The sequence below is a fragment of the Lithobates pipiens genome, unplaced genomic scaffold (assembly GCF_037356315.1).
Source record: "Lithobates pipiens isolate NorthernLeopardFrog02 unplaced genomic scaffold, aLitPip1_a1.2 Scaffold_8, whole genome shotgun sequence".
Classification (NCBI taxonomy): Eukaryota; Metazoa; Chordata; class Amphibia; order Anura; family Ranidae; genus Lithobates; species Lithobates pipiens.
The window spans coordinates 381,295,999-381,314,795 of record NW_027507903.1 but is presented as its reverse complement, the minus strand read 5'-3'; positions in this window follow the sequence as shown (position 1 = coordinate 381,314,795).

Sequence of the window (18,797 nt, the reverse complement as noted above, 5' to 3'; positions counted from 1 at the left end):
TAGAAAATGTTGCATTCAAAACAGAGAAAATGCCTAGCTGACAGCTAAATATAATCAAAAGCATGCCAGCAATTAACACTTGGGGGTAAAAAAAACCTGGGCCTGGTATGGATCTTAAGCGGAACCCCACACCAAAGTTTAAAAAAATGGCAAGGTCACTTCCAAAATCCATACTGGACCCTTATCCAAGCATGGAGGATGCTTTGGGCCTGGGGTGGATTCCACCCAAATCAGGGGCCACTTTTCCCATCCCTGTCCAGTGGTTGTGGAGATCTATGGGTGGGGGGCTTATCGGTATTGGAAGGTTGGTACCCCTTGGTAGGTACACTTCTGCTGGCCAGCCTCCATTCAACCTGTAATGAGTACAAGCGCTCTGTGTAATAAGACATCAGACATTTGGTCACTCAGTCTATATTAATTTATATTCAGGTCAGAAAAGCTTATATAGTTCAAGGGGACATTAGTCCTCTTCTGAGATATTAAACATTCAATTTAATGCAAGCCCTTCCCACTTTGCACCCCATGTTGCTGAATTTTAAAAACAATCGCGCCATTCGTTTGTGCTGCAAAAAATAGGATTTTTATAACCGCTTACCTGTAAAATCCTATTCTGTACATCGGGACACAGAGCCATAGTAATAACTGTGTGGGTTATATCGGTGTATCAGGTGCTGGACACTGGAGCGCTCCTTAAGGCGTATACTTCCCCCATATAACCCCTACCATTACTGGGAGTCCTCAGTTTTGTAGCCAAGCAATACAAGTGTATTCCAAGAAGGGAGGGACCTCTGTGTCCCCTGATGTACATGAAATAAAAAGGATATTTATAACAGCTTACCTGTAAAATCCATTTTCTTTTCTTACATCAGGAGACAGAGAGCCATAGTAATGACTGTGTGATGTCCCATAGCAATGGCAACTGAAGGGGGGAGACAGAACAAGGAAACAGGAGGCCAGAGGACTCACACTGCAACCTGCAGTGTATGCTGTGCCCAAAGGCAATATCCTCATGACCTTTAATATCGATTTAATAAAATCGGATAAACATATGAATCGCGGCCTTACAGATCTGAGCCATAGAGGCCTGATGATGCACGTCCAAGAGGCACTAATCGCCCCAGATGAGTATGCTCTTAATATGAGAAGGAAGAATTTTCTTCTATACGCTGAAGCTTGAAGAATCGCTTGACAAATCCATTGGGAAAATAGTGGATCTTGGCACTGCCTGTCCATATCTTGGACCCTCTGGCAGTACAAACCCTGTGTTTTGCGAACCTGAGCGGTCGCCTTTAAATAGACTCTGATCGTTCTTACTACATCAAGAGAATGTAGTACTTTCTCTTCCCCAGATAAGGCTCTGGGGAAAAAGGAAGAATAATATCTTGGTTTAAATGAAAATCTGTTAGCAATTTTGATAGGAATTCAGGATGAGGACTTAAAACCACCTCATCCTTATGCATGATGAAATATGGCTCTTACAAGACAGAGCCGTTAGTTCCAATACTCTTCTAGCAGAAGAAATGGCAAGCAGAAAAGATTATCTATCTTGTCAAAGAAGAATGGAGAAACCCCCTAGGTGTGGGACTTTATAGGTACTGCCATATTCACATACGTAGAAAAATATATAAAATGTATTAACATAATAAATTTTATATATTTTTATACGTATGTGAATATGGTAGTACCTATAAAGCCCCCACACCTAGGGGGGGTTTCTCAATTTTTCTAGCTTTCTGGGGATGTGGTACACCTTCTATAGCAGATTTATTTCAGATGGCTCGGTTTCATCTTTCTTGTCAAAGAACCAAGGGAATCTCTCGTAAGGTTCAAACGGCTGATTTAACAAAGCCGATGAGACCAATTTTAAATCCTAAGGATTAAGAGATGCCTTGATAGGGGAAATAAACGTGTTACCCCCTGAACAAGCTATGCACCAAGAGTGGGAAGCAAGAGGCCATAGGAAAAGACACAGATAAGGCCTGGATCTGGCTCTTGATAGAAGTCAAGGCCAGCTTCATTTCAGTTCCCATACTCAGGAATCCTGCCTATTGACATACTTCCTTGGGTGCCAACCCCTGGATCCATACCAAGAAACGCATGACTTTCAGATTCTAAAGTAAGTGATTCTGGTAGCCAGCTTCCTGGCCTTAGTCAACCTAGACACTACTGAAGAAGATCCCCCCCACAATCTTTTATAGAGTGGGATTCAACAGTCAAACCTGTTAAACTCTTTGTCCGTAAGGTAGACTGAAATACTGGACCTTGTACAAGAAGGTCTGGCTATAATGGCAGAGTCCCAAGGACACCTACTGCCATCTTTATGATCTTGATCAATGAAGATCTTCTGGGAACCGCTGGGGCTGCCAGAATCACCTCCTTTTGTTCTTGCTTAATCCTGCGGAGAAGACGCGTAAGTAGCAGAACTGGAGGAAATGCATAGATCAGTGAAAACTGATCCCCTGGGAAGACTAATGCATCTGTTCCGCCTACGAGCGGATACCTTGTTCGACATGGTTGTCAAACTTCTTAATGAATCTGGACGTGAATAGGTCAATGTCCGGAGTACCCCATCTGACATCTTGCTAGGAAGATGTCAGGGTGAAGAGATCATTCTCCCGGAAAGAATTGCCAAAGCTAGAACATTATTCACCTCCTCTTTGGGCTGCACGACTTCTCGTGCCTCCCCTACCGATTTGATGTAAGCCACCGCCGTGACCCTGTCAGACTGAATCCTGTCAGGAGAGTCGCATAGTCTGACCGCCAAGATTCTAGGGCCAGATGTACTGCCTGAAACTTCCAAAAAAGTTCATGGGCAAGGTCCTCTAACCTGGACCATCTCCCTTGGACAGAAGGCTGGCATCTGTTAACACCTTCCAGGATAAAGATTTTCCCTCTTGCTGGGTAACAACCACCAATTTAGGCTCTGACCTATGTCGGGAGCTAAGCATATTGGAAACAAACAAGGCCTGAATCTTTATTCCAGACCGACAGGATGGTGTCTTGAAGCAGTCTTTGAATAAATCTGCATGTAAGGGACGGCCCTGAAGGAGGCCACTGGTTTCCACTAAAAATCTCCTGCAGCCGAATGAGGAAATTTTCCTTTTATCCTGATAAGTTGAATTAGTCCTACCATTCAACTGATTCTCATCTGGGGTAAAAATACCTTCTTCTGTATGGTATCTATAACCATCCCCCAAGTAACCTCCTTGATGGTTTTAAGGAGAATCTTCCTAGGCTGAGAATCCAACTTGGAGATTTCAGATATCTACAGCTGAGAACAGACTCTGGTTTTAGACCTGAGCCTGAATGATCTATTAAAAGTAGATCTTCTAATAGGCTAAGACCGTTATGCCTTGAGCCCTTAACCTGGCTAAAGGAGTTGCCAGAATCTTTCAGAACACTTGTGGTGCTGTGGCTAAGCTGAATGGCAGTGCCACAACTGAGAAAAATAATTCTATATTTCGAACTGCATAGATTTCTGGTAAGTGGGGAAACTTTTTGGCACCTGGAGATATGCAACTCCTCTCCTTGCAGGATAGACACAGCTGATCGAATTATTAAAGGATCGGAGGTTTTAGTGCCGATTCAGATCTCCAAGATCTAGAATGGGTCTTACCTCTCTGGCTCTGGGACCTTAAAAGGTTTGAGCCAAAAAACCCTGTTCCACTAAGGGAATCTCTATCACCAACTGGGATAACAGCTGATCCATAGGCCAGAAAGAAAGACATCTTATCTTTTTATTTTTTTCCTGGAACCTTAGGAGCATTCTCTGAGGAGGCGGACACTCTTGCATAAAGACTGCTGCATCAGCAGCCCCAAGGACCCCACAGGCAGCACCCAAACAGGGACCCGAACCCCAGACCCTCAGATCGAAAGCCGACTGAGCTATCCAGGCTCTTGGAACTCTAGATGTAACCTAGAGAAAAAAAAATCGCAGAAATCCCTCTGCTTTTAACATTATTTCTGCCAGACCTTGAGAATCGCAGGACCTTTCCCCTCACCCAAACGAGTGGGGGTGCTCCTTCATGATAAGGCCTTGGCATTCCGCTTTATGGGATCTCTGCCCCCAAGATCCTGGTGCTGCCCCTGGGATCTTTCTCCTGAACCTGACTAATCAGACCGTCAAGACTGCCTAAAGGCAGATGCCCCAGGTATAGGAGAGGCTGCATGATTAAAGGAGACATGTTTAACCTCCTCCTTTTACTGATGAAGAGAGCTTTACCCCTTTTTGGATGTACTTATCCACTCTAAATAGCCGTACTCCAGGACGGGACACAAACTGGCTAAGGGTTTTCACATGGTGCTTCGGCTGATCAATATTTCAGCCACGGACCTCTGCAAGAATGCACTAGTCCAAGTATAAGCCATAAGGCTTAAACAATTGAGTCCTTCATAGCATCTGTGAGACACAGTGCGTCAAATACACCAGCCCATTGCCGGGCCTGCTGATCAGGCAGAATTTTCATGTAGCTTACACCTTTTCCTTTAACCCTTTGGAGTCCACATTTTCCAATGCATTAGCATGACTCAAGATGTGCTCCACCAAAATAGTGGATCAGACGTAATGGACTGAGAAACTCCAAATGCCGCAAGAACTGCAAAAGACATCTTTAAAAGGAAAATCCAACTTTAACTTGCTGGATCCTTTATCAGTGCATTATCCACTGGACATGTGAGACTCTGCTGACTGAGGTGATTGCAGCATTAATTATTGGAACCCCCATTTCTTCATAGAAATGCTCCCATTCAGAATACATAGCTATGCGTGAATAGGAAAAAACATCCCCAGGTGGGGAAGGGTCAAATTAACTTTATTAGAGGTAGATACCTCAAGAGCCTTATCTCAAGTTCAGTTGTCCTTTCCACAACTTTCTGTAGGTCTTGTCTTACCACCAACAAATCCTCCTTCACTCCCTTTATTTGATTACTAAGTTCTTTCAATGACATGTTATACGCATTCACTGCCAGCAACACATCCTTTATAGTTGGCTCTTTTTCTAGTGGTAGCTGGTCACCCGTTGTAATCTCTATACCCTGTTCCACTGTGCCCACATTTTTATTAACCAAACTTTTTGCCACTGCTCCAGAGTGCTTATTAAAGTTTGACTGTCCCAGGCTTTTCCTTTCAGGTATTACCCCTTGCTGCCCCTTTGTCTGCCCCTTTTTTGGAGGGGGTCTGAGATGACTGAGCAGAGTTGTGAGCAAACTTTTTTCCCCTTCTCCTTTCCAGAGCGCAGGTGCTGCATTATATATATATATATATATATATATATATATATATATATATATATAATATATTTTAACCCCTTCTCTTCCTCTCCTTAAATGAATCCCCCTTTGTTTCTCCTTGTTCAATCTTTAAACAGTCCTGGGTATAGTGTTTATTGTATTGTTGACTTTTTTTAAATCAGCCGCCCAGCACTCAATTATTAACCACTTCCTGCCCAGGCCAATTCTGACATTTCTCTCCTACATGTAAAATTCCTAATTTTTTTGCTAGAAAATTACATAGAACCCCCAAAAATTATATATGTTTTTTTAGCAAAGACCCTAGAGAATACAATGGCGGTCATTGCAACTTTTTATCTCGCACGGTATTTGCGCAGCAATTTTTCGAACGCATTTTTTTCAGAAAAAAAAACAGTTTCATGCTAAAAAAAAAAACAAATCAGTAAAGTTAGCCCAATTTTTTTGCATAATGTGAAAGAGGAGGATACGCCGAGTAAATAGATACCCAACATGTCACGCTTCAAAATTGCACGCGCTCGTGGAATGGCGCCAAACTTTGGTATTTAAAAATCCCCATAGGCGACGCTTTAAAATTTTTTACTGGTTACATGTTTTGGGTTACAGAGGAGGTCTAGGGCTAGAATTATTGCTCTCGCTCCAACGTTCGCGGCGATACCTCACATGTGTGGTTTGAACACCGTTTTCATATGTGGGCGGGACTTACGTATGCGTTCGCTTCTGTGTGCGAGCTCACGGGGACAGGGGCGCTTAAAAAATTTTTTTTTTATTGTTAATTTTATTTTTATTTTTTTAGTTTTACACTTAAAAAAAAAAAAAAAAAAAAAAATTGATGACTTTTATTCCTATTACAAGGAATGTAAACATCCCTTGTAATAGGAATATGGCACGATCGGACCTATTTACAGTGAAATATGGGGTCAATAAGACCCCATATCTCACCTCTAGGCTGGGCAGAATAAAAACAAAACAAAAAAAAAAACGATCCTGGCTTCCTAGCCAGATTGGCGCCGTTAATTTGAATAACGAGGCCGGGCGTGACGTCATAACATCGCGCCCGGCCTCCGAACGATCATAGAGACTCCGGGGACAATCTAGTCCACCGGAAATCTCTATGATCACATCCTGGGGCCGGCGGATCCTGTGACCGACTCACCGATGGAAACGGTGAGTCGGTAGAAGCACCGGAGGGCGGCGGGAGGGGGGGGCGTCCCCTCCCGCCGCCCGTAAGAACGATCAAGCGACGGAACAGCCGCTATCATCGTTCTTATGGTGTAGGGAATCGCCGGCTGAAAACGGCAATATCTAAATGATGTCTGTGGACTCAGGCATCATTTAGATATAACCACCGAAACCCCAGGCCGTCAATAGACGTACTGCGGTTTTGAAGTGGTTAATCAGGTGGTAACTAAGTCTTATAATCAATCTTCAAGCACTCACTGCAAGTATCACAAAATCCTTCCTGTTCGCTGCTCACATACATATATCTTCTCCAATACGTACTTATTTTGCACACACTATATCAAATACTGTTCATTCAGATTACAGTGCAGATTACAATGCAATGGCATCCAGATGAAAGCTATAGGTTCGATCTCCATGTATTTGCCGATCTCCATGTACAACCACATCAAGGGCTTACCCCCACAGGTCATCCGGCAGCTATGCCCCTCCCGCCGCCTTCTCCCACTGCAATACCGCCGCTTACCTCCTTCCTCCTAACGCGGCTTGCAGGAGAACCTCACAGCGTGTAACGTCGCTCGGAGGTACTCGTAAATCCTCGGCAGTGTTCGCTGGGTTTCGGGTTCTGGAAGCATACGGAGATCCCCGAGGCCTCCGCCCGTTCTCAACGAACTACGCTGGCACTCCTCCTCTCCTCCAGCATCAGTAATCGACTCCGGCCCCTTCACTCAGTGCCAAACCACTGCTCCAGCCACTTCGTTCTCGTCAGGGAGGGAGCCATACACGGCGTCTCACATCCCTCACTCACTCCACCATGCACAGTCACGCCCCAACCAATTAGAAGATGATACAACCTTCCTAAATAAAGAAGTAGAAAGTTTAAAGGAGCAGTTTACTGGATATAGAGCAAGAATGGACAAGATGGAAAATAGGCTCCGGAGGGACAATGTACAAATGGGTCTCCCTGAAAAGAGTGAGGGTGTAAATCCCGCTGAGTTTTTGGAACACTGGTTAATTGATCTTTTTGGAAGGGACTCATTCTCAACAACATTCTCTATAGAAAGGGCGCATAGAGTGCCCTTTAGAGCACCACCTGAGGGGGGTCATCCTAGGCCAGTGTTGATGAAATTACTTAATTAGAAGGATAAAGTGGTGTTGTTGCGCAAGGGAAGGGAGTTGGGGAATATATTGTATAAGGGTATTAGAATTAGGATGGATGGGAGGGGAGGGAAAAATATGGGGGTTGCTGGCAAAAAAGGCGTAAGTACACAAATGAATGTGATTCAGGAGATAATTCAAATAAGACACAAAACCCGGGGAGGTAAAAAACAAGAAAAACTTTTTGGATACACAAAGAAATTGTAATAATCAATTATACAGCACAACTTACATTAGGGGACATGTAATCTATAAAATAGTGGTGGTGGTTAGTCAATCTGTTATCCCATTGGGGATTGAATTTATGGAAGCTTTTTATGACTTAATAAAGATGGTAGAAGGGAGATGGGAGGAACTGGGGTATGAGGGGGTTTCATTTATTTATTTATTTTTTCTGGGATTTTCCTCGCTCTTTCTCTACCTTCGGTCTCCTTTTTTTCCTTTTTTTTTTTTTTCCCCTGTAAATGCAGGATAGGAAATTTAAGATGGGCTCCTGGAATGTGAGGGGCCTGGGGACACAGGTGAAACAAAAAGCAGTGCTCGCTCTGATGGAGGGATATGGAGTTGGGTTGGTTTTGCTTGCAGGAAACCCATTTAAACAAAGATACGATACACCGGCTGCAGAATAAAAAATATCAATATCATTCAGTATATTCGTCATATAGCAGAGGGGTGAATGTTTTGGTACGAACAGGGATGACGTTTTTCTGCAAGCGGGCCAGCTTGGATGAAAAGGGTAAATACATTTTCCTACATTGTTTGAGGATAGAGAATGTGTGTTGGCAAATATCTATATCCCTCCACCATTTAAAATGGAAGTTATGTTTAAACTTAATGAATTCTTATTGGGGGTAGATGAAACCCCTATTATAATAGTAGGGGATTTTAATATGGTTTTAGATATTAAACTTGATAGATTCCCAGAAAGGATATTGGTGGAACCGGCTGGGCAGGGAAGACTGGGTCAGTACCTGGAAGAAGTAGGATTACTGGATTTGTGCAGAACGGGGAACCCGGGAGTCCGGCTGTATAGCTGCCAGTCGGCCTCGCATTCCACGTTATCCACGATAGACATGATATTGGGGAATGACTGGGCCCTACAGATGGTGGAAAAGATTGAATATCAGCCAAGGGGGATCTCAGATCATTCCCCAATGATAGTAGCATTAAAAATGAGAGGACGAGGAACCCAGAAGGTATGGAAATTGAATCCGCTCTGGTTAGAACTAATAAAAAAAGAGAAAGAAGAAGGCCTAAAGGGGATCCAGTTGGAACTAAAAGAATTTTTAGAATTTAACCAGGGTACAGTTGCATCGGGGATCTTATGGGATGCTTTGAAAGCATTCCTGAGGGGACTCCTGATTCAATCTATAGCAAAAATTTATAGAAAATCGAGAGAGCAGGAGGAAAGAATAGGGAGAGAAGTGCTGGAGGCTGAAAGATTATATTAGAGACCCCATACGGGGAAAGGAAAAGATTTGGTTAGATAAACAAGAAGAATTTAGGTTAATGACCATGAAAAGGGTGGAGTTACAACATATGTTCCATCGTCAAGTTTCTTTTGCAGAAGGGGAAAGTATGGGAAAGATGTTGGCACAATTGGTGAAGTCCAATTCTGGGCCATCCTCAATCCCGGTTATTAGGACAATGGAAGGAGAGGTTACAACTGAGACTGGGAGTATATGTCAAACATTTAGAGAGTACTATAAAAAAACTATATACTGCACAGAAAGTAGGGGTGGATGAGCGGATGGAAAAAATTTTTGGGACCTAGAGGTTCCACGTTTGAATCAAGAGGAGAGAGAGGAACTAGAAGCCCCAATAACCTTGAAGGAGCTTCAGGAAGCAGTTGCGAGTATGTCAAATCAGAAATCACCCGGGCCGGATGGGCTGCCGATTGAAGTATATAAAAACTATGGGGAGGTACTGCTTCCTGAACTTCTGGAAACTTTGAGGGGAGTAACCAGGGAGGGTAAACTCCCTCCCCCAATGATGGAGGCAATTATAATCTTGCTGCATAAGGAAGGGAAGGACCCATTGGATGTAGCGGCGTATAGACCAATTTCTCTCTTGTGCTCCGATGCAAAGATTGTTGCTAAAGTATTAGCGTCCAGGCTAAATCGAATTATTGCAAGACTAGTGCATGGGGATCAAACAGGGTTCATAGCCAATAGGTCAACTAGCATAAATATCAGGAGAGCCTTTTTTAAATTTACAGATTCCAACTGAGAATGATACGCCTGGAGCAGTAGTGGCACTAGATGTAACAAAAGCATTTGATAGTGTTGAATGGGGATATATATGGAAAGTGCTGGGGAAATTCGGTTTTGGTCCCCCTTTCATCGGCTGGATCAGAATGAGCTCTTCGCTCTTGCTATTGAGCCCTTAGCCTGTGCAATTAGAGCAAAGCGGGAGATAGTCGGCTTCTTAAGAAAAAACGGGGAGGAAAAAATTGCGCTTTACGCAGATATCTTGTTATTCTTGGGCGATATGGGACAATCATTGAGAAAAGCAATAGGAATGGTGCAGGAATTTGGAGGCTTCACAGGGCTGGAGATAAATTGGGAAAATGTCCCTATGGACTCTGCCAGTGTACCAACAGTTTTGGGAATCCCCCGAATGACAATAGTGGACAACTTGAAATATCTTGGGGTTGTTTTGGCAAAGGATCCTAAGCAATTTATAAATAATAATTTAGGCCCATTATTAGTTAAATTTAAACAAATTGCTATATGGAAGCGAATGCCTCTATCGGTGGCTGGTAGATGTAATTTGACAAAAATGATCTGGATGCCCCAACTTTTATATATGTATTGCATAATACCCCGATATGGATTAATAAAAGCTGGTTTAATAAGATTGAGATGCTGTTTAGGGAATTAATATTGAAAGGGGGGGGGGGGGGCAGGCCAGATTGTGTATGCTCCAGCTACCGGTAGAGGAAGGAGGTTTCGCAGTCCCCTACCCTGAGTGTTACTTTTGGTCATCACAATTACAGCAGCTAGGGGGAATTGATGTGGTGAATGGAGGAACCCCTAATGGGAGATTAGTCCTGACAGGCTCCCCACATAAAACCCTGATGGAGATGTTGGAAGCAGATTCATTCCGGTATAGGTGCCCTACAGTAAAAATTATGTTAAAAATATGGAATATAGTTAAAAAAAAGATGGGATATAGGGAAGTAACAAAATATACCCCTCTCTGGAACAATAGGAAGCTACAAGAAATTTGGCGGGTTGGTACAATCTTAGGATGGGAAAAACGAGGTATTGAAAGGTTGAACCCATCTGTATGGGGGCAGGTGTATTAAATCATTTGAAGAACTGCAAAAAGAATTCAAAATACCACAAAATACATTTTATGCATATATACATGTGAGACACGCTTTAAAGACCCAATTTGGAAACCGGTCACTGGCTTGGGAAGAATTGCCACTGATCCAGATGATAGCGCAAGTAGGTCCCACCAAGGGATTAATATCGAAACTCTATGCTCAGTTAAATAAACAGATTAATGGTAAGGGGGAAAAATATGGCTGAGAAAGGGAAATGGGAGTCAGATGTGGGAAATTTAACACAAGCACAGTGGAAGACAATCTTGGAGGTGTGTCCGAAGGTTTCGGTCTCCCCTCCGCATAAGATATCCCACCTGATGGTGATTAATAGAGCATATTATACCCCCCAGAGGTTATTTAGGTTTGGTAAAAGAGCAGATGATAGTTTTCCTAGGTGTGGGCGGACGGGAGATCTAATACATATTCTCTGGAATTGTCCCAAATTGTTTCGATATTGGAAAGGAGTAGTAGAGACACTGAGTGGGGTTTTTGGGATTGTGGTAGAACTAAATGCTGTGGTGTGCATATTAGGATATAGAAATGAGAAAGTAGAAAGAAAGGGAGTAACTATCGTAATATTAAGATGTTTATTCCAAGCCAGAAGGCTGATTGCTATGAGATGGCAAGCAAGCCTAGCCCCCACAATAGGAGATAGGGTGAGAGCAGTAAATTAATATTTATGTAAAGAGAGAGCTGTATATGTAAAACTGAATAATTTAAAAGAGTTTGATAGAAATTGGTGGAACTGGATAGAGAAGATACATACCCCGATATAAGCCATAATAATAAATTGAAATGTAGGGGGGAGGGGGAGAGAGAGAGGGGAAAAAAGGGATATGGGTATTAGGAATACTTTAGTAATAGAGCACAAAAATATAAAAATAAAAACTAAACGGAGGGGTAATGTGGTGAAGGCAAAAACATAGCGGGGGGGGGGGGGGTCTAAAAAGTGGAAAAACTGAGGAATAAGGAAGAGTGGGGGTTTATGGTATTTTTAAGATATGTATTTTTATTGTTTATTTTTTTGTTTGTGTACATATGCTCAGCTTTCCCCTTCCTAAAATGCCAGCCTTTTGGATGGAAGGAATATGTATTAGAATATTGGTAATTCTAGTTATAAAACTATCCAAAAGTTGTATGTATAAAGTGAAATATTTAATAAAGATTAACTTATTTAAAAAAAAAAAAAAGATACCTCAAGAGGCACCAAAATGATTAAGTAAGGGAGTAGTCAAACACATGACTTGTGCGCCTACTCCCTCCCTGTTAGGATCCTCTGAAGAGGAAAAATAAGTATCTTCCAATATTTGGGAAGATCTACCTGATCCCCAGCCTCCTGCACCTCAACAAAAGGGCCCTGAGGACTAGATGGAATGTGCTATGTTTAATCCTACTATGGAGAGACATCATAGCAATAATCTTTTAAATGGTAGAAGGAAAAAACTGTATAAAATACACAGGGACAGAAGTGAGCTACCCTTGACAGCTCATCTGACTGGCCATATACCTCTCAGGGGAGGAAGACATTTTTTTGGAAGGTTTTTTTTAGTTTGTTGTATACCATTAACCCCTTAAGCCCCATACACACTATCAGTTTTTCTGCTGAATTTTTCCCTTCAGATTTACCAAAACCATATAATATGAGGTCAAACCTTAGGAGTTTCCATGTGTATGCAATCAGGCAGGCCCTTGCACTACGTGGTTTTGGAGAGGCAGTACCAGCAAAAGAATGCAACACTTGCTAGGCTATGGTACAGTACAAACTGCTATTAATCCTAGTTGTGCGGTAGAATGTTGTCAAAAGGGAGATGCCTGTGTCGCCAAATCTGACCAGCAACCTCTCTGCTCTGTAGCTCCACCGCCAGGCAGCAGCTTCTCTCACAGGGCTTTACAATGCTTCGTGCACATGTGGCCGGCGTCTGAGACTGTTGGCCGTGCCCCCGCACGGAATACGGCCGCTCCACCTTCCAAAAAAATAAAAGGGAAGCTAAGTCTCATGCTTGCGCAACCTGCCACAGCACCCTGCCAGTAAACTTTTATTGGCCTTACTACCAAAAAGTACTGGATCCAAGGGCCCAGCTCTCAAAGCATTCGCAAGAAAAACCTCGTGTCTTTGGATGACGAGGCCCAGGTACCATTCATTTAGTCCATTACGGAGACATCAGAATGGATATGGTCAGGATGGCTGGCTCTCATCAAGGATTACTGCCCGTGGAGCTCAGTACAACACATCCTTACACGTACCCAACACCTTGGACACTGGCGAAAAAACTGACGACTCCCAGTAATGAGAGGGGTTATATGGGGGAAGTACATGCCTTAAGGGGCGTGCCAGTGTCCAGCACCTGATACGCCGATATAACCCACATAGTTATTACTATGGCTCTGTGTCCCCTGATGTAAGAAAAGAAATAAACCTTTGTGCCCCTTTGGTGATATTGTGCATTATATTTGCTGAAACCCTGCCCACTTTGCACCCTATGTTGCTGAATTTTAAAAGCAAACGCACCATTCGTTTGTGCTTCAAAATTAAACTTTTCTCTTTCGATCATTGATAGACACTGCTTCAGTAATCTTGACTGCAGGGTTATTTTGCCTAGTCCTCTCCTGAAGATGGCGTAACATTTAATAGATGTGAAAAAACAGAACTTTACAGTTCCACCCAGGGAGCGGTCCCTCTGGTAATAACCCCTCAGCCTGCTTCCTGCAGCTCCAGTTTTTTCCTGCCTAGTGAAGGGGAAGGACCTAGGTTTCCTGCGGGACCATCGGTCCTGGGATTTTATGCTGAATGCTTGCCTTTTGTGCAATATTTTAAGATCCTGTGATCTATCGACAGCCGGCTGGGTGACAGGCTGGATAATCTAGAGCCTTGTAGTCTCCCCAGCCTGGCCATCGAGTGTGTCCAGAACCTAGTTAAATGCTGGATCGGCTACAACATGCCCCTCAGGCTTCAGGGGCAGCGGGTGAGCGCAATGCTCCAGGGCACACATATGACCGGACTACCGATGTCCTTGTCACAGTGCGCCGTGGCCAGCAGCCACCCCGTACTGCTCGGGAGTGGGTCTGTGATGGGATTGCCCCAGCTGGTCCGTATGGTAAGTACAGCTCTTCCTGTCTCGGTGGGATTGAGTAGCTGGGCGTTCCCTAGGAGGTTGATTAGGGGGTCCCTCTCTTCTCTCTGTCCCTATTTTCCCTCCCCTGCCCCTGTGGGCGATGCATGACGGGCTGCTGAGCGGTGTGTACCTGAGCCAGGGGTCCTCCGGGGGGCTCTGACCTTAGATTGGGGGCTGCGCCGGGTGTCTGTGGTCTCCCTGCTGGCTGTCTGGAGGTCCGCATGTGCTGATCGCATAGAGCTGTTCTGACACCATTATCGCTGTTCATTCACTGTGTACAGTTTTTTGTGCGTCTCAGTGGAAAGCATGGTCGGGGCCATTTTTCTGTAGCTTGTCGGCCATTTTCTTTGTGATTATGTCCCTTATACAGGGTAGCCAGTGGCCTTTTTTTTTTTTGTAGCCCAGCGCATTATCCTCGGCGCTGGTCCCTACTGCTGCAGTTTTTTTTCCGCTCAGGACACCTGGGAGCGGATGCTGGATGCAGACACCTGTACCTGAACAGCGCAGCACTCTGTCGGTGTGGTGAGTCTTGAGGTGGGGGCCCCTCAGTCTGCAGCAGCTAGGAGGGTGGGATTGTGCACCTGTCCTAAGTCCCCAAGGGTGGCAGATGGGGTGGCAGCATGGCTTCAGAAACTGGTGTTTCTTCCCCAGATTGCAACCGGCTTGTCTGCAAACAGTGCAGTGCCTTTGGATGCCTTGTCGGCTGTCCTTGAAATGTTTGTTGCCAGGGTGGAGGCGGTTTGCGGGCGCAAAGGTGGTAAAAAGCGGCCCCTGACCCCCCCCTGCTGTCCTCCGGGGAGATGTAGACTTGTTCCCCGCTGAGACTGGCGGCCCCTGCTTTGTTTCAGGTTACGCTAACCAGGACCGATCGGACAGTGAGGATGAGTCCGGGTCCGCGCAATACAAAGCGCTAGTTGGAGCACTTATCACAGCTGTGCGTGATACCCTGAAAATTCAGGATACACAGGTTCCTCTGCTGAAGTAGCGGCCCCCTTTGGGTCCCGTAAGCCATCCTGTACACCTAAGGTGTTTCTGTATCTGACTTATTTAGATAAATTCATATACAAGGAATGGGGAAGCCCTCGATGGACCTTCTCGGTCCCTAAAAGAATGGCGGTGCGCTACACCTTTGAGGAGAGCCTTCTTGAAAAATGGTCAGCTCCTCCAGTCGTGGACCCCCCAGTATCCAGCTTAAACAAAATAACCACAATCCTGGTAGAGGGGACTCCTGCATTTAAGGACCCTACTGACAGAAAGACCGAGGCAGTGGCCCGTTCCTTGTTTACGGTTGTAGGGTCAGCAATACGATCAGTACTGGCCACAGCACTTGTGTGACAGACACTTACTGAATGAGCAAAGCTTTTGCACCGCGAATTGGAGAAGCAGCAGGCTACTCCCGTCTATGTGGAACTAGCAGAGCAGTTAGTGTTACGGCCTTAAGTACGTTTGTAACACGGCCCTGGATAACGCTTCCTTTGCTTTCCAGGGCTTCAGTGTCAGCAGTGGTGCTGCGGCACCTGATTTGGCTAAAATGCTGGTTTGTGGACCAGGCATCTAAAAAAAAACAAAAATACCTTGACGGATCTACCCTTCCTTGGTGAGCGCCTCTTTGGAGCCTCGTTGGATGACATTATTAGGAATGTCACAGGTGGGAAAAGTACCTTGCTCCCACAGGCCAGAAAAACGAAGGAGCCACGCCGCAGGCAAGGGCCCTCATTTTCTGCTCAAAAGAGGCTTTTTCATCCGTTCGGGACTTCGGCTAAACGCTCCCAATCCGACAGGATGACCTCCGAGGGACAAAAGCGTCCCTGGAACTGCAAGCCTGGGAGCAAAAGTGCTACTGCATGAAGGTTTGCCCCCGCCGTCTCTTGGGTGGGGAGTCTCCTTCGGGAGTTTGCAGCCCAGTGGGCCTCCCGGCAGTCCGAACAATAGGTCTGCGAACTGATTTCCTCTGGCTACAAGATAGTTTCTCTTGGCCATCTAACAGATTCCTCCCTTCCAGCATACCCTTACTCCCAGCTCTCCGGGAGGCCCTATTGGGGTCAGTAAGGGACCTGCTAAACCGCGGGTTGATAGTGCCTGTTCCAGGATTGAAAAGGTTCCAGGGGTTCTACTCCAATCTGTTTGGACGTACTCCTTCCTTTTTGGGGACTACAATCTTGGCCCTGAAAGCTTTGTAAAAGTACGGAGGTTCAGAATGGAATCGGTTCGCTCAGTAGTCGCTGCACTCCATCAAGGGGACTCCCTGGTGTCTTTGGACATCCAGGATGCATACCTGCACATACCCATATGCCTCAGGCATCAGAGATTTCTGAGATTTGCAGTTGGGGAAGCCCACTACCAGTTTGTGGCTCTCCCTTTAGGCTTGGCATCAGCACCCCAAGTCTTTACCAAGGTATTGGCTCCAATTTTGGCATTGTTACAACGCGGGAACGCAATCATATATGTTACCTAAACGATCTCCTCCTGAGAGCATCTTCTGCCTCAGAATTAAAGGAGGATGTGGCGAACACCATGCAAACCCTGCAGGAATTTGGGTGGCTGTTGAACGTCAAAAAGTCGGTGTTTATACCGCCTCAGCGCTTGGAGTACCTAGACTTACTGCTGGACTCCATGGAAGCGAGAGGGTTTCTCCCTTCAGACAAACTGCAGACTCTCAGAGCCGCGGTAAAGCTATTGATGAACCGCAGGTGGTCTCCTTCGAGGTGGTACCGTACGCCCAGTTTCACACCAGAGTCTTGCAGAAGAAGATATTGACAAAATGGGACAAATCTCTGTTATCCCTGGATCTGCAGATTCGGGTGAGCCAGTCAGTCAAGGACTCCCTGCTCTGGTGGCTGAGTTCCCCGACACTTCAGTCTGGGACGTTGTTCCTACCTCTGCATTGGAGAGTGATCACAACAGACGCTGGCCTGACTGGCTGGGGTGGAGTACAGGCAACCCAGGGCCTCTGGTCGGGGGAGGAATGCAAGTTGCCGATCAATGTGCTCACGCTCAGAGCGATCAGGTTATGCCCCTCCACATGGTCGATGAGACTGAGGGCGTCCGATCAGGATCCAGTCAGACAACGCCACGGCAATGGCATATGTCAACCATCAAGAAGGAACAAGAAGCTTGGCTGCAGCACGGGCAGTCGCTCATATCCTTCAGTGGGCAGAGCGACATGTAACGGCCTTGTCGGCCATTTACATCCCGGGAGTAGAAAACTGGCAGGCGAACTACCTAAGTTGCCAGATGCTGGAACCAGGAGAATGGGCGTTGCATCAGGAGGTGTTCAGGATGCTGTGCCTGCAGTGGGGCACACCAGACGTGGATATCCTGGCCTTCCATCTCAATCGGAAGATGCCGAGATTCGTTTACAGGACAAGAGATCCTTGGGCAGATGCGTCAGACGCGCTAGTGGCTCCATGGGTTCAGTAACGACTGATCTAGGCCTTTCCTCCGCAAAAACTGCTAGCACGTCTGCTCCGCAGAGTGGAGGCCGAGGGGATTCCAGTGATACTGATTGGCCCAGATTGACCTTGGCGCCCCTGGTACGCGACCTAGTACGCGACCTAGTACGCCTGGTTGCGGATGCTCCCTAGTGACTACCGTTGCCAGAGGACCTTCTGTGTCATGGTCCGACTCTCCATCCTGCTTTATCATCACTGGTTTTAACGGCATGGCTGTTGAGAGCCAGGAGCTAAGGAACCGGGGCCTGTCGGACTCTGTGATTTCAACTATTTTGAGGACATGAAAATCTTCTTCTTGGAAGATCTATCATCGTACCTGGAAGACCTACATCTCCATGTGTGAGGAGAAAGGGTGGCGTCCGCGCACCTATTCTGTTTCCAGGATCCTGCTGTTCCTACAGCGAGGAGTAGACCAGAAGTTGGCTTTAAGCACCATTAAGGGACACATTTCAGCTTTGGCTGTTTTTTTCCAATGAACCCTGGCGTCTCACTCTCTGGTGAGCACTTTTATATAAGGGGTCCGGCATGTAGTCCCTCCAGTGCATCCTCCTTTGCCCCGTGGGATCTGAACCTGGTCCTATCGGCGCTACAGAAACCGCAGTTTGAGAACATCAGGGAAATTCCCTTGTTGACTCTTTCCCAGAAAGTGGTCTTCCTAGTGGCCATTACATTGGCCAGGAGGGTTTCTGAACTGGCGGCCTTGTCTTGCAAGTCGCCCTATCTGGTTATCCATAAGGATAAGGTGGTGTTGTGTCCGCAACCTTCTTTTGAAGACTTTGTGTTACCATCTCTGTGTCCTAAACTGACACATCCTAAGGACGTGGCCCTTTATTCCCTGGATGTGGTCCGGGCTCTAAGGGTATGTTTATCTGCCATGGCTCCATTTTGGAAGTCAGACTCTGTTTCGGTAGCTGGTCCGAAAAAAGGTATGGTGGTCTCGTCGGCCACCATTTCCAGATGGATCAGACAGATTGTGGTACAGACCTATGCCTTGAAGGGGCAGGTGTCCCCCTTTCCTGTCATGGCCCATTCCACCAGAGCAATTGGAACCTCCTGGGCTTTTCGACATCAAGCGTCAGTCGCTCAAGTGTGTAAGGCGGCATGGTTGTCCGTTCACACCTTTACCAAATTCTACAAAGTGGATGTAAGCGCATCTTCGGATGCATGCTTTGGCCGCAAAGTTTTGCAGGAGGCTGTGTAATGTTGCAATTCTGTACTCTTTCTTCTGTTTTTTTGAGTATTAATGCACTGTTGCATTTGTTGACCACAAGTTCAGAAGTGGTTAGTTGAAGTGGTGTTCCACCCACAAAA